Raw genomic sequence first — 16,777 nt, 5'->3', positions numbered from 1 at the left:
CACCTGTGTATGTTTTTTTATTTGTTTGAACCCATTGAACTTGTTTTTGTGTAAACATTAAGGATAACAATCGAATATAACTGTTTTATTTATGAAACAAAATTTTACGATTTGTACCAAACTTCATTCGTACCAAATTTCATTTAATTTACATAATTATTGAAAATAACATTGATACAGATAGTCGTACCTATTAATTGAAATTTTGTATATTTTATAGATTACACAGTTACTAATGAACTATGAGTGAAGACCTGTATGAGTATGATTCTGAAGGAACTGATGGCTGCAGTGATGCAGTTATAGAGGTACAGACACTGGCAAGCAAGGGGAAAGCAAGAATTATTTGAGAAAATCGTTTTATAAATAGTTCAACAATTTGTATAAGTGCTATGTTTTAAAAGCAATACAATTTATGTAATATATATTTTTGGAAGGTATAGTTATTTTATATTCTTTAAAAGATATAAGATTATTAATTTAATTAAATGAGCAAATAAGATATTGATTTGATTAAAACATTAATACATAAATATGGCCAGGGTTTTTTTTAGAAAAAGGGGAAGACGCTGGACGCTGGGTAAAAGGGGAAAATCGAGCGCGAAAAAGACATATTTGGGGAAAAAATAAAAACTGTTCATTTCAATGTCTATAACTTGCCTACAGACTTCAGGTTTTTTTTTAGAAAAAGAGACATGTCTCTGACCTTTTTGTTCTTAAACACATGAACAAGTCTGATATTAAAGTCAAAGTCCTAAATAAAGTTGCAAAGGGTAGATCTAATAATGGGAAATGTTTTCAACTGGGGCCGGAGAACGATTTCAATATTGTGATTTCAATTTCATGATGAATGGGTTGACGATCTAGATCTGCTACAGTATTGGAAGGGAAAGGTGCGGCAGCTGCTGATTGTCTACTTTCACTTTCACAATAATCCGACAGTATTAATCGATGTTGATTACATGTACCTCCGAATCCTGCTGGGTTTCAACGGTTTTTGATGATTCATTCTTAAAAAATGTGTCAACGCAATTAATATTTTCCGAGTCCGAACGTTTTATTTTGTTCGTGTATGAACGCCAATTGTGAGACTTTTTTTCTGTTTTAACGTTTATACCCATCTTGGCTTTCACATAACCCGGATGAAAACTCGACTGATTTCCGGTAATTAATTGACGAATCACCCTTCTCGCGCAAGACCGGAATCCAGTAAAATAGTCACATGATTAATACGATTAGTTGCCTGGTTTCCATGACGTTATTTAAGAGCTATATATAGAATCACTGGGATTCCCAGATTTGAGTGTTCGTCGGGAGAGAGAGAGAGCGAGATCGTTGTACATGGTACAAATAGGATAAGTGTCGACTTCCCAAAAGAAAGAAAAAAACATTTCTTTGAGTGTAAAATATTATGTTTTGGTGAAAAATTATATTTTTGGAGGGGAAATGGTAGTTTTAGGGGAAAAATTCTGGTAGGGGAAGACGCCGATTATCGGCGTCACTTTCTTAGTAAAAAAAACCCCTGATGGCATATTTTAGATGAAAGGAAATTATTTAACGCATTGACTTGTTTGTGTTTGACATGAAACAATAACTTGTTTGTATATTAAATATAATATCATACACATTTTCATACTGTTTAAAGTAACTATATACAATGTACAACTAATAACTATAAATAAATACATGTGTTTTAATACATTTATTACAATGTTATAATACTTTTTTTAAATAAAGATTTCAGATTCGGACGAAACTTTGCCGCCATTTGACAAAGAAACACAGCCACCTCTGGAGGAATGTGGTCAGGAAGTTGAATGGTCCCAGTCACCATTAAGATATTTTGTAAGTCATGGTGAAGGTAACATGTTAAAAAGTGTCAAGTGATTTTTAACAGGACTACATTTTAATGTCCCCAAAGGTGGGCATCTACTGATTGCATTTCCGTCTGTATGTCCGTCTGTCCGTCATACTTTTTCAAATGTCTGTGCCTTGAGGTTATATTTTACTTTTTACATAGAATGTCAATGGAGAAGGAGTAGCAGATTGCAAATTGTAAGCCATCATCCAACATCAATGTTCACTTCATTTTCATCAACACACAGCAATAACATCAGTATTGTGGTCTCATTGGAGCAATTAAGCACTGAAATGGATGAACATTTTTCACATTCACATGATATAAATGCCTTTTTCATTCTTTCTAACTATCATAAACAAAAGTTAAACTAACAGTTCAATTTGTTAAATAATGCAAAATAAGGTTATGGTTGTTTTTCAATGTCATTGTTTGCAAATACATGTATTTGGTAATCATATAGTATTGCTTATACATATTTCATCTCTATCATTATCCCCACGTTTTTCGGAGAAAAAGTGGGGATATTGTGGTGATGTGCGTCTGTCCGTCCGTCCTGGCCACCTGCTCCTCCTACACTATTAGCACTAGAACCTTGAAACTTACATGAATGATAGCTATGAGCATATGTGCGACAGTGATAGTGACGAAATTTTGATCTGACCCCGGCCCTGGGTCAAAAGTTATGGGGGTTGGGGTGGGGCCGGGTCAGAGATTTTCACTCATTTTTATGCCCCCCTTCGAAGAAGAGGGGGTATATTGCTTTGCTCATGTCGGTCGGTCTGTCTGTCGGTCGGTCTGTGGGTCCGTCCACCAGGTGGTTGTCAGATGATAACTCAAGAACGCTTGGGCCTAGGATCATGAAACTTCATAGGTACATTGATCATGACTCGCAGATGACCCCTATTGATTTTGAGGTCACTAGGTCAAAGGTCAAGGTCACAGTGACCTGAAATAGTAAAATGGTTTTTGGATGATAACTCAAGAACGCATACGCCTAGGATCATAAAACTTCATAGGTAGATTGATCATGACTTGCAGATGAGCCCTATTGATTTTCAGGTCACTAGGTCAAAGGTCAAGGTCACGGTGACCCTAAATAGTAAAATGGTTTCCGGATGATAACTCAAGAACGCATACGCCTAGGATCATGAAACATCAACGTTAGATAGATCATGACTCGCAGATGACCCCTATTGATTTTGAGGTCACTAGGTCAAAGGTCAAGGTCACGGTGACCCGAAATAGTAAAATGGTTTTCGGATGATAACTCAAGAACGCATACGCCTAGGATCATGAAACATCAACGTTAGATAGATCATGACTCACAGATGACCCCTATTGATTTTGAGGTCACTAGGTCAAAGGTCAAGGTCACGGTGACCCGAAATAGTAAAATGGTTTTCGGATGATAACTCAAGAACGCATACGCCTAGGATCATGAAACTTCATAGGTTGATTGATCATGACTCGCAGATGACCTCTAATGATTTTGAGGTCACAAGGTCAAGGTCACGGTGACCAAAAATAGTAAAATGATTTTCGGATGATAACTCAAGAACGCAAACGCCTAGGATCATGAAACTTCATAGGTAGATTGATCATGACTCGCAGATAACCCCTATTGATTTTGAGGTCAAAGGTCAAGGTCACGGTGACCCTAAATAGTAAAATGGTTTCCGGATGATAACTCAAGAACGCATACGCCTAAGATCATGAAACTTCATTGTTAGATAGATCATGACTCGCAGATGACCCCTATTGGTTTTGAGGTCACTAGGTTAAAGGTCAAGGTCATGGTGACCCGAAATAGTAAAATGGTTTTCGGATGATAACTCAATGACGCATACGCCTAGGATCATGAAACTTCATATATACATTGATCATGACTCGCAGACGACCCCTATTGATTTTCAGGTCACTAGGTTAAAGGTCAAGGTCACAGTGACAAAAAACGTATTCACACAATGGCTGCCACTACAACGGACAGCCCATATGGGGGGCATGCATGTTTTACAAAAAGCCCTTGTTTTATGTTATTTTACATTAACTTCTTCATTTCTGCACCGATTTACTTCAAATTGATACTGAGCCTCTCTTATGACAATACGGTCAATCTCAACTATGCATGGCCCCATTACCAACCCTAGGGCACCCCGCCCACATAGGCCACACCCACAAAGGCCACGCCCACCCAAAATTGCCTTTTACTGTAATTTCTTCATTTCTACACCGATTCACTTCAAATTGATACTTAACCTCTCTTATGACAATACGGTCAATCTCAGCTATGCATGGCCCCATTACCAACTGCAAACTTTAAGGTAGCGCACCAAAAATGATTTCCCGCGATTTCTTCGAAGATTGAAGAGCCAGTGTAAAGTTGCCGTGGCCGAGAGGTTAAGGCGATAGACTTGAAATCTTTTGGGATTTTCCCGCGCAGGTTCGAATCCTGCCGTCAACGCATACTTTTTGCGATGCGTTTTATTTCTTTTCTAACGTAATTTGATTTAATAAAGCATATAAGCTATGTTTATTACCCAAATGTTTTTTCGGAGAAAAAGTGGGGATATTGTGGTGATGTGCGTCTGTCCGTCCGTCTGTCCCTCCTGGCCACCTGCTCCTCCTACACTATTAGCACTAGAACCTTGAAACTTACATACATGGTAGCTATGAGCATATGTGCGACGGTGACAGTGACGGAATTTTGATCTGACCCCTGGGTCAAAAGTTATGGGGGTTGGGGCGGGGCCGGTGCAGAGATTTTCACTCATTTTTTAATGTTATTTTAAATGAACTTCTTCATTTCTGCACCGATTTACTTCAAATTGATACTGAACCTCTCTTATGACAATACGGTTAATCTCAACTATGCATGGCCCCATTACCAACCCTGGGGCGACCGGGCCACACAGGCCACGCCCACCCAAAATTGCCTTTTACTAGTATTTCTTCATTTCTACACCGATTCACTTCAAATTGATACTGAACCTCTCTTATGACAATACGGTCAATCTCAGCTATGCCTGGCCCCATTACCAACCCTAGGGCACCCCGCCCACATAGGCCACGCCCACATAGGCTACGCCCACCCAAAATTGCCTTTTACTATAATTTATTCATTTCTACACCGATTCACTTCAAATTGATACTGAACCTCTCTTATTATAATACAGTCAATCTCAGCTATGCCTGGCCCCATTACCAACTCTAGGGCATCCCGCCCACATAGGCGACGCCCACAAAGGCCACGCCCACCTAAAATTGCCTTGTACTATAATTTCTTCATTTCTACACCGATTCACTTCAAATTGATACTGAACCTCTCTTATGACAATACAGTTAATCTCAACTATGCATGGCCCCATTACCAACCCTGGGGCGCCCCGCCCACATAGGCCACTCCCACCCAAAATTGCCTTTTAGTATAATTTCTTCATTTCTACACCGATTCACTTCAAATTGATACTGAACCTCTTTTATGACAATACAGTCAATCTCAACTATGCATGGCCCCATTACCAACCCTGGGGCGCCCCGGCCACATTGGCCACGCCCACCCAAAATTGCCTTTTACTATAATTTCTTCATTTCTACACCGATTTACTTCAAATTGATACTGAACATCTCTTATGACAATACGGTCAATCTTAACTATGTATGGCCCCATTACCAACCCTGGGGCGCTATGCCCATAATAGGCCACACCCACATAAAATTGTCTTCATCCCCACGCTTTTTGAAAGCGTGGGATTATTGTGGTTATCTCCGCTGTCAGTCCGTCTGTCCGTCCGTCCTGGCCACTATCTCCTGCTACACTATTAGCACTAGAACCTTGAAACTTACACACATGGTAACTATGAGCATATGAGCAACCCTGCACTATTTGGAATTTTGATCTGACCCCTGGATCAAAAGTTATGGGGGTTGGGGTGGGGCCGTGTCAGAGATTTTTACTCATTTTTTAAGGTTATTTTACTATAATTTCTTCATTTCTACACCGATTGTCTTCAAATTGATACTGAACCTCTCTAATGACAATACAGTCAATCTCAACTATGCATGGCCCCATTACCAACCCTAGGGCGCCCTGCCCACATAGGCCACGCCCACCCAAAATTGCCTTTAACTATAATTTCTTCATTTCTACACCGATTCACTTCAAATTGATACTGAACCTCTCTTTTGACAATATGGTCAATCTCCGATATGCATGGCCCCATTACCATCCCTGAGGCGCCCCGCACACATAGGCCACGCCCACCCAAAATTGCCTTTTACTATAACTTCTACATTTCTACACCGATTCACTTCAAATTGATACTGAACCTCTCTTATGACAATACGGTTAATCTCAACTATGCATGGCCCCATTACCACCCTGGGGCGCCGCGCCAACATAGGCCACGCCCACCCAAAATTGCCTTTTACTATAATTTCCTTATTTCTACACCTATTCACTTCAAATTGATACTGAACCTCTCTTATTACAATACAGTCAATCTCAACTATGCATGGCCCCATTACCAACCCTGAGGCGCCCCGCCCACATTGGCCACGCCCACCCAAAATTGCCTTTTACTATAATTTTTTCATTTCTACACCGATTCACTTCTAATTGATACTGAACTTCTCTTATGACAATACGGTCAATCTCAACTATGCATGGCCCCATTACCAACCCTGGGGCACCCCTGGGTCAAACATGCGGCGTGGGGATACGCGTCTGCCTCTGCCGCGCCATTTCTAGTTGCATTTACATTGTATTTAAATGAATCTAAACGTATTGAATGTTTATTTCATTTTCAATATTTGTCATCATAATTAATGCAGCAGTACTGTGGGATAAAGTAAAACCATGTATTATTTAATTTTTATCTCTATTTCAGGATTATTATTTTTATATTCCATCCTATGGTGATCGGAGACTAAGAAAACAGTGTAGACAAATGAGGTATTATTGATATATTTAGTGTATATTATTTACATTAGTAATTTCACAGTCCCAATTTTCGAATTATGTACACAATGTTATTATTTGTATACGCCCGTCTATGACGGGACGTATTATGGTATACCCCGCGTCCGTCTGTCCGTCCGTCCGTCTGTTAATGTCGTACGCTACGTCAAATATCCTTTGACAGATTTTCTTCAAATTTTAACACAATCTTAATATTGATAAACCCTGATCCCCTTTCGTTTTTGACGGAATTCTGAATTGTCGTTCCAGAGTTATGGGACTTTGTTCGTCAAAATTTCGTGATTTCATTGAATGTCCTACTGTAGCTCAAATATCCTTCGATGGATTTTTTTCAAATTTCAACACAATCTTAATATTGATAAACCCTGATCCCCTTTCGTTTTTGACGGAATTCTGAATTGTCGTTCCAGAGTTATGGGACTTTGTTCGTCAAAATTTCGTGATTTCATTGAATGTCCTACTGTAGCTCAAATATCCTTCGATGGATTTTTTTCAAATTTCAACACAATCTTAATATTGATAAACCCTGATCCCCTTTCGTTTTTGACGGAATTCTGAATTGTCGTTCTAGAGTTATGGGACTTTGTTCGTCAAAATTTCGTGATTTCATTGAATGTCCTACTGTAGCTCAAATATCCTTCGATGGATTTTTTTCAAATTTCAACACAATCTTAATATTGATAAACCCTGATCCCCTTTCGTTTTTGACGGAATTCTGAATTGTCGTTCCAGAGTTATGGGACTTTGTTCGTCAAAATTTCGTTATTTCATTGAATGTCCTACCGTAGCTCAAATATCCTTCGATGGATTTTTTTCAAATTTCAACACAATCTTAATATTGATAAACCCTGATCCCCTTTCGTTTTTGACGGAATTCTGAATTGTTGTTCCACAGTTATGGGACTTTGTTGAATGTCAAGGAGACGGCGCTCCATGCTCATGTACTTATAAAATAAACCATGTATTCAAATACAAATAAACTGAAGTAAAAAAATGATTCAAAGGGTTATTTATTACCTTACTACTTCATTGGCGAACGACGGGCGTATCATGCGCTCATGGCGCAGCTCTTTATTTAATTTTTTATATGAGCCTCAATCTGGGAAAATGAGCTTTTTGCATAAAGTGTCCTCCCAGATTAGCCTGTGCATAAAGTGTCCTCCCAGATTAGCCTGTGCATAAAGTGTCCTCCCAGATTAGCCTGTGCATAAGGTGTCCTCCCAGATTAGCCTGTGCATAAAGTGTCCTCCCAGATTAGCCTGTGCATTCAGTGTCCTCCCAGATTAGCCTGTGCTTAAAGTTTCCTCACAGATTAGCCTGTGCATAAAGTGTCCTCCCAGATTAGCCTGTGGAGTCCGCAAAGGCTCATCAGGCTGAAAATTTCTACCTAAACTGGATTTTTGTTAAGGGGAGAGATCTTTAAACGAAAAATACAATAAAAGCGGAAAGCGTCTTCCCTGATTAGCATGTGCTATTTATTGTACATATATAACCATTTGAAAAAATGGTTTGTCATAAAATGTCATATAAATGAACTTTCATGTCATGAAATTACATTGTGCAGGTATAATAAATTAAATACTCATAACACAATTGTGCACTTTAAATTATTATATTATTACATTATATTTTCTTAATGAGGTATTTTTTTGCAAAAAAGACACAGTATTTTTCATTATTATCTTAAAAAAATGTGCATTTCAATTCATTACAGCGTGCAATCCAGGAGGGGGAAGTTCTAAATAACTCGTATACAGCACTGTTGCAGCCAACTGGGTTTCCTTCTCTGTGTGAAATGTTGAATATTTGAAAAATATGTTAATGCAATCTTTAATTCTGTCATATAAACAAATATATAGTACTTTTAAATGTGGGGTTAGATTTTCTTTCAAAAATGTATATCCATTTATTACCTCCCCTGAATTTTGCAATTTATATTCTATTTTAACATTTACTCTTTTACATATAGGGTACAAAGTGTATATTTTCTGATTAGTATTCACTAATTATTTAAGAAAATGTATAGTTTGCCATTGATTATGGTGACATTAAAAATATGTGGTGGTTGTAGGCTACAACAAAAAGTGTTTGTTTCCACTGACATGGCCAAAAAAATTAGGGTAGGTATAAGGTAGGCAAATAATCTTATTTTAAAAATATTTTTTTTTAGAAAATGTCGTATATGGTGCATCTTCTTCTCATTTTATTGTGTACAGCTGTATGTACAATAGATTTGATGATGTATGTAATGCTATATGGCTGTTTTTAAATAATTTTATGAAATAAAACTTGCTGTTCATTTATATTGCATTTGCTGCTTTCCTTGTTTCCGAGTTAAATGTTGTCTTCAAAATGCCAGTCAGAGTTACATAAGTTTGCCTGCACAGCCCCCTTATGATAGTTAGAAAGTGTTGCAAATATGAAAGCAATAGCTTTGATTCTTTAGGAATAAAGTGAACCTAAACACAAAACTTAACCAAATTGTCAATTTTCTAAGGATAAAAAGGGAACATAATTCTTACAAAATTATTGATACAGTTGTCTGCTCTTGTTTATAGAATGGGATCATGTTGGTTAAGAAGTATGCAAAATATAAAAGCAATATGACAAGGTACATAGAAAATATTTGAGGTGGTACGCAAACTTTAACATAGATTTATCAATAATATGCATCTTCTAAGTGAATAAAGGGTCAAAATTCTTACAAAATGCTTGTTACAGTTGCCTGCTTCTGTTTATAGATTGGGGTCTTGTTGGTAAAGAAGTATGCAAAATATGAAAGCAATATGTCAAGGGACATACACAATATTTGGGGTAGTACACAAACTTTAACATTCCAACGCTCATGGGAACGGGAACGCCGAGGTGAGTAGGATAGCTCCACTATATATATATATATATATTCATATATAATAGTCAAGCTAAAAAGTAGGAATGATTGTAAGTGTAATTTTTCTCCTTTGAGGTGTTTGCTATATATAACCTCTGAAGAAGCAAAATCTAGCCCCTTTAGACAATGAAGTGAAATTACATTTATGTTTGTATTTTTCATGGCTGTTTGATTTACACAATATAAGGTCCAACTTCATCTCCCAGCTATGACTGCTATCAGACAATCCAAAAGCGCTGGTCCGTCAGACCTGAGCCATGTTTTTAAGACAGGTTCGATCGAAAATGCTATGTTGCCGGTTGGAATGTCTAGTAAATAATTCAAGAGCAAAAGTTTATTTATTTCATTGATTTAAAATAAGAAAATAAAATAAAGTCAGACAGCTTAAATGAAATATGAGCAGTAAAAACAGTGTTATTTTCACCAGAACAGAACAGAATTTTATTACACATTAACTTTACATTTTCTAGTGTTAAACAAAATGATAATACAAAATACATGAATATAGTAAGTCGTCGTATTTTCTTACAGAAATATCATTATTTGGTAATGGATGAACTTTACAGATATTTTAGACAAACATGATAACAGTGTATCTAGCTATATATGGAACTGCTTTAATATGTTGTTGTATCAATAAAATAAATCAATATCTATGTAAAGAACAAAAAATAATACAATTTGAATCACAGTCAAATGTTAGTAGTACACTGAATACCGACTTTTATTTATACTTAATGTTAATGCAACAACTCCATCAGCATACAATAGTTACACAACATGATCAACAAAATAAATCAATATCTTTTGAAAGAGCAAAAGATAATACAATTTAAATCACAGTAAAATGTTAGTAGTGCACAGAATACCGAATTTTATTTATACTTTATGTTAATGCAACAACTAAATCAGCATACAATAGTTTCATATCATGGTTAAATGCAGCCTATCACTTTATTGCATAATGTATCATAATGAATTTAGTCTACAGTTATACATATAACACTACAGTTATACATATAACACAATTATACATTACTATGAGTATAAACTGAGCGAATAGTTAGTGCCTCTGATATGAACTTGCCTAACTTGAACATTTCACTTTTACTTTGTGTGGTTAATAATTGTGGCAACGGCTTTAATAGTCCATTTTATGACCAATTAAAGGCATAACTATTACAAGTTACAGTTAGCCTGATTGTCCCAAATTTTTAATTCTGAAAATTATGCCGGGGGTCTTGGAACTGCTGCCACAGGAACCCAACAGGAATAAAGGGCAGAGCCCCCCCACCCCACCCAGAGCCCTTAATAATTGTTATTTTTTATATAGTCTTTCCAATTGCAATTTCATGTGAATACAATTCAAAATATTATAAACCACACCGTCCGTATCACCGCATGTGTATTCGTCATTCTATTTCTTCTATAAAGAACTTTGAAAATAAATTCATGAAATTATAACTGCCGAAAAATAATGTATCTGAAAACGACAGTCCGAAAAATTGTACGCGTTTTGCACATAAAATAAAATGTGAATATTTGTTTTACTGCAGAAAATGAAAACCAGTTATTTAGCAAATACGTAATTAATATACAATTTCCTTTACAATAGCATAGTTTGTGGGTAAAAAAACAACTTAATTATCACCTTTTAATTTAGAATTATGGCCCCTTTTATACTTAGATAATTTAACATTTAGTTAAGTTCTGTGTTTTGGTCCATTTTACTCCTAAAGTATCATTGCTATTGCTTTCAGACTTAAAAAACTCGCTAGCTATCGAAAGGGGACTGTACAGGGCAAGTTGCATGACTCTGGTTGGCATTTTAATGGAATTGTTGCCCTTTTTTGTCTTAGTAACTTTGAATATTTTGTTAAATTGTGTGTTTAGATCCACTGTACTTCTAAAGTATCAGCTTTCAAACTTCAAATACTTTCTTACTATCATGAGGGTACCGTATCTGGCATGTTGAATTTGACCTTGACCTTTGAATGACCTTGACTCTCAAGGTCAAATTAATAAATTTTGCTTAAATTGCCATAACTTCTTTATTTATGATCAGATTTGATTCATACTTTGACAAAACAACACTTACTTGACACACCACAATGGACTCCACCCAAACCATCCCACACGCCCTACCCCAGAATCCCCCCCCCCTCCCAAATTAATATTTTTAGCTCCCCTGAGCACAACGTGCTCATGGTGAGCTTTTGTGATCGCCTTTTGTCCGTCGTCAGTTGTGCGGTGTCCGTTGTGCGACGTCAACATTTGCCTTGTTCACTCTCTAGAGGCCACATTTATTGTCCAATCTTCATGAAATTTGGTCAGATCATTGGTTTCAATGATATCTTGGATGAGTTCGAAAATGGTTACGTTTGCTTGAAAAACATGGCTGCCAAGGGGCGGCGCATTTTTCCTTATATGGCTATATATGGCTATAGTAAAATCTTGTTAACACTCTAGAGGCCACATTTATTGTCTGATCTTCATGAAACTTGGTCAGAAGATTTATCCCAATAATATCTTGGACGAGTTTGAAAATGATGCCGGTTGGTTGAAAAACATTGCCGCCAGGGGCGGCGCATTTTTCCTAATATGGCTATAGTTAAACCTTGTTAACACTCTAGAGAACACATTTATTTTCCGATCTTCATGAAACTTGCTCAGAAGATTAGTCCCACTGATACTTTTGATGAGTTCAAAAATGGTAACCTTTGCTTGAAAAACATGGCTGCCAAGGGGCGGGGCATTTTTCCTTATATGGCTTTTTATAGCTATAGTAAAATCTTGTTAACACTCTAGAGGCCACATTTATTGTCCAATCTTAATGAAACGTGGTCAGAAGATTCATCCCAATAATATCTTGAAAGAGTTCGAAAATGATGCCGGTTGGTTGAAAAACATGGCCGCCAGGGGGCGGGGAATTTTTCCTTATATGGCTATAGTAAAACCTTGTTAACACTCTAGAGGCCACATTTATTGTCCAATCTTGATGAAATATAGTCAGAAGATTTGTCTTTATGATATCTTAGATGAGTTTGAAAACGGTTACGTTTGCTTGAATAACATGGCCGCAAAAGGGCAGGGCATTTTTCCTTGTATGGCTATATAAAGCTATAGTAAAATCTTGTTAACACTCTAGAGGCCACATTTATAGTCTGATCTTCATGAAACTCGGTCAGAAGATTCATCCCAATAATATCTTGGACAAGTTCAAAAATGATGCTGGTTTGTTGAAAAACATGGCCATCACAGGGGCGTGGCTATTTTCCTTATATGGCTATAGTAAAACATTGTTAACACTCTAGAGGTCACATTTATTTTCCGATCATCATGAAACTTTGTCAGAAAATTTGTCCCAAAGATATCTTGGATCAGTTCGAAAATGGTTTTGGTTGCTTTAAAAACATGGCCACCAGGGGCGGGGCATTTTTCCTTATATGGCTATATATGGCTATAGTAAAACCTTGTTAACACTCTAGAAGCCACATTTATTGTCCAATCTTCATGAAATTTGGTCAAAAGATTGGTCTCAATGATATCTTGGATGAGTTCCAAAATGATTATGTTTGCTTGAAAAAATGGCTACCAAGTAGCGGGGCATTTTTCCTAATATGGCTATAGTAAAATCTTGTTAACACTCTAGAGGCCACATTTACTGTCCGATCTTCATGAAACTTGGTCAGAAGATTCATCCCGCTAATATCTTGGATGAGTTCAAAAATGATGCCAGTTGGTTGAAAAACATTGGCTGCCAGGGGGCGGGGCATTTCTCCTTATATGGCTATAGTAAAACCTTGTTAACACTCTAGAGGCCACATTTATTTTCCAATCTTCGTGAAACTTGATCAGAAGATTCATCCCAATAATATCTTGTTATCTCAGGTGAGCGACTTTGGGCCTTTTAGGCCCTCTTGTTTTTCCTTTTTTTAGCTTGACTATTATATATGAAATATATATCGTCGCTGTCGTTCTCAAACCTCGTAGCTACAAAATGCCAACTTTTCAGGAGAGAGAAAAAAGTCTCATTTTTTTATAATGATGTTTTAGAAATTGAAATTCTGTAAAAATACCAAACAAATGAAGCTGCAAAATATGGTATAAGCCGTAGACGCGTAAGTCATACTGATAAGTCATACTGACAGTCAGACATGGTAGCTACGATATTTTGTCACCACAGATTTGTCATTTTAATGAGGTACGACAATTCGTCGTATAGGAAACCTCGTAGTTGCAAATAATTTTTTTTATAAAAACGTTTTTGTCAAATTTGTCCAAACGAAACGACGTACCTATAGGTGAAATGGCGTTGCTACGACTTTTCGCCGGGAAAAAAGCCAACAATCATTCTACAACATTTCGTCACGTGGCTTTTTCAAGGGCTCTGATTGGCGTAGAGCTACGAGATATAGCACAAAACACGCGCCAGACTTAATATATTCGGAAAAGACGAAAAAATTTTTTTGAAAATTTTGGAGCTACGAGGTTTGAGAACGACAGCGACGATATAGTGGATCTATCCTACTCACCCCGGCGTCGGCGTTAGGCGCGTGAGCGTGCAAATGTTAAAGTTTGCGTACCACCCCAAATATTTCCTATGTCCCTTGACATATTGCTTTCATATTTTGCATACTTCTTTACCAACATGACCCCAACCTATTAACAAGAGCAGATAACTGTATCAAGCATTTTGTAAGAAAAATGACCCTTTTTTCACTAAGAATATGCATGTTATTGATAAATCTATGTTAAAGTTTGCACACCACCTCAAATATTGTCAATGTCCCTTGACTTATTGCTTTCATATTTTGCATACTTCTTGACCAATATGACTCCAACCTAGAACAAGAGCAGACAACTGTATCAAGCATTTTGTAAGAATTATGGCCCTTTTTTCACTTTGAATATGCATATTATTGATAAATCTATGTCAAAGTTTGCGTACCACCTCAAATATTTTCAATGTCCCTTGACATATTTTGCAAACTTCTTTACCAACATGACCCCAATCTATAAACAAGAGCAGACAACTGTATCAAGCATTTTGTAAGAATTATGGCCCTTTTTTGTCTTTGTAACTGAATATTTTGGTAAATTTTGTGTTTAGATCCACTTGACTTCTAAAGTATCAAAGCTATAATATTGCTTTCAAACTTCAAATATTTTCTTACTATCATTAGGGTACTGCACCTGTTCAATTTGACCTTGACCTTTGAATGACCTTGACTCTCAAGGTCAAAATAATAAATTTTAGTTAAATTGCCATAACTTCTTTATTTATAATCAGATTGTATTTATACTTTGACAAAACAACACTTACCTGAATACCACAATGGATTCCACCAAAACAATACCCTTTTTTATTTTTGAAAGATCGTCTAATAAATGACCACACCCCACATTATAACCCCTTCTCAACTCCCCCCCCCCCACCTTATCCAAAAAGAATATTTTTTTCTTTGAAAAATGGTTGAAATAAATAAATATTTATTTATTTTATTTTTGAAGGACTGTCCAAACTTTCCGCCCCAGCTATTTCTATCAAACTTGAAATAAAATCTTATTAGTTTGTTTTATGTCTTTACAAATGTTCAATAGATTGTGGAAAATATACTTGAACTATTACCTTGACCTTATTGAATAATTTTAACAATTTCCCCATGATGGCATACGTTATACTGTCAAGCACTAGAATAGTCGAGCGCGCTGTCCTGAAAGATTTTTGAAAGATCATCTAATAAATTACCATACCCCCACATTATACCCCCCTCTCCACCACCACCCCACCATCCCCACCCAAAAAGAATATTTTTTTTGAAACATGGTTAAAAAACAACAACAAATATATATTTATTTTATTTTTGAAGGACCGTCCAACCATCCCACCCAACCTTTTGCTATCAAACCTGAAATAAAATCTAATAAGTTTGTTTTATGTCTTTACAAATGTTCAATAGATTGTGGAAAATATACCTGAACTCAGAATTGTCTATAAAGTACAACTTTAAAACATAAGCGATCAATATGTTTCAATTATGGTCCTCTTCCACTTAGAATATGACTATATTACCTTGACCTTATTGAATATGAACAATTTCCCCATGATGGCTTACAATATACTGTAAAGTACTCGAATAGTCAAGCGCGCTGTCTTCTGACCGCTCTTGTTTCAGGATGCACACAAACTTATTGTGATTACAAAGATACAGCAGAGCTCCAGATAAGGGCCGTACAGCCGTAAATACGCCTTTTTCATGAAGATTTACGCATTTATTTTTTATAAACTGGACGTACAATTACGACATTAATATCCATTTTACGCATTTACGAAAAAAATCTGGCCGTACCAATACGTCTGCTTCAGCGCGGCGTGATTTGTTGGTCTCTAACCTAACGGCGCTTTTCGTTAATTTAAATTGCCGAAAAGTTGTAGACTGGGTTCATATATTATTGTCTATTCTGTCGCGTGATTTCCTGTAACTTGTAAATCCGTCAAAAATGATATGTCTGCACGCAATTGAATGCCGGCTTAACCGAAAGCGGCTCAAAACAACACTTTGTTGTCATATAATGACTACATATGGTGTCTTCTAACCATCCTGACATTAAATCTGTAAACCCAGAAAAAGACATTGTCGCCCCGATATTAAACAATTTGATTGCATCGGTGGCGTAAAACGTTAGAAAACACGATGGGAAACGGATGAGACAGTGAAATAAGTGTTCATTTACTTAGCTTACTAGTTGGCTTGTGTTTTTTTGTCAAGAAAAATGAAGAAATAGTATTAGTCATGAGTTTTAATGTGTAGTTGTATTAGCATCAAATTTCAGAATGGAAAACCTAATACAGTAACTGTTTAAGAAGCTACATATATTTATTATAATTGCTGAAAATGTTTTTGTAAAGTCAGTTATACACCCTTCAATATCCAAGAACACGGGTAGTACAGTACTACCTGTATTTTTGGATATGGTAGTACACGTATTAATTGATTTTAAGCGTTACTCCTTTTCTTTCTGTCAGTGGCAGTACCGTTACTAA

The 16,777-nt window shown here is 36.6% G+C and overlaps 1 long non-coding RNA gene and 1 other non-coding gene across 2 annotated transcripts; both read left to right on the top strand.

Annotated features, from left to right (window-relative positions):
• Window positions 1-289: 289 nt before the first annotated feature.
• On the top strand, window positions 290-8,880 carry LOC127853315 (uncharacterized). Its single transcript, XR_008036562.1, has 4 exons — window positions 290-308; window positions 1,738-1,845; window positions 6,748-6,812; window positions 8,554-8,880. It is a non-coding gene; the product is annotated as an uncharacterized LOC127853315 (long non-coding RNA).
• Trnas-uga (transfer RNA serine (anticodon UGA)) lies at window positions 4,241-4,322 on the top strand. Its single transcript has one exon. It is a non-coding gene; the product is annotated as a tRNA-Ser (tRNA).
• Window positions 8,881-16,777: the final 7,897 nt, after the last annotated feature.

Source organism: Dreissena polymorpha, chromosome 12 (assembly GCF_020536995.1).
Source record: "Dreissena polymorpha isolate Duluth1 chromosome 12, UMN_Dpol_1.0, whole genome shotgun sequence".
NCBI classification, from domain to species: Eukaryota; Metazoa; Mollusca; class Bivalvia; order Myida; family Dreissenidae; genus Dreissena; species Dreissena polymorpha.
This window is presented reverse-complemented; position numbering and strand designations above follow the sequence as displayed.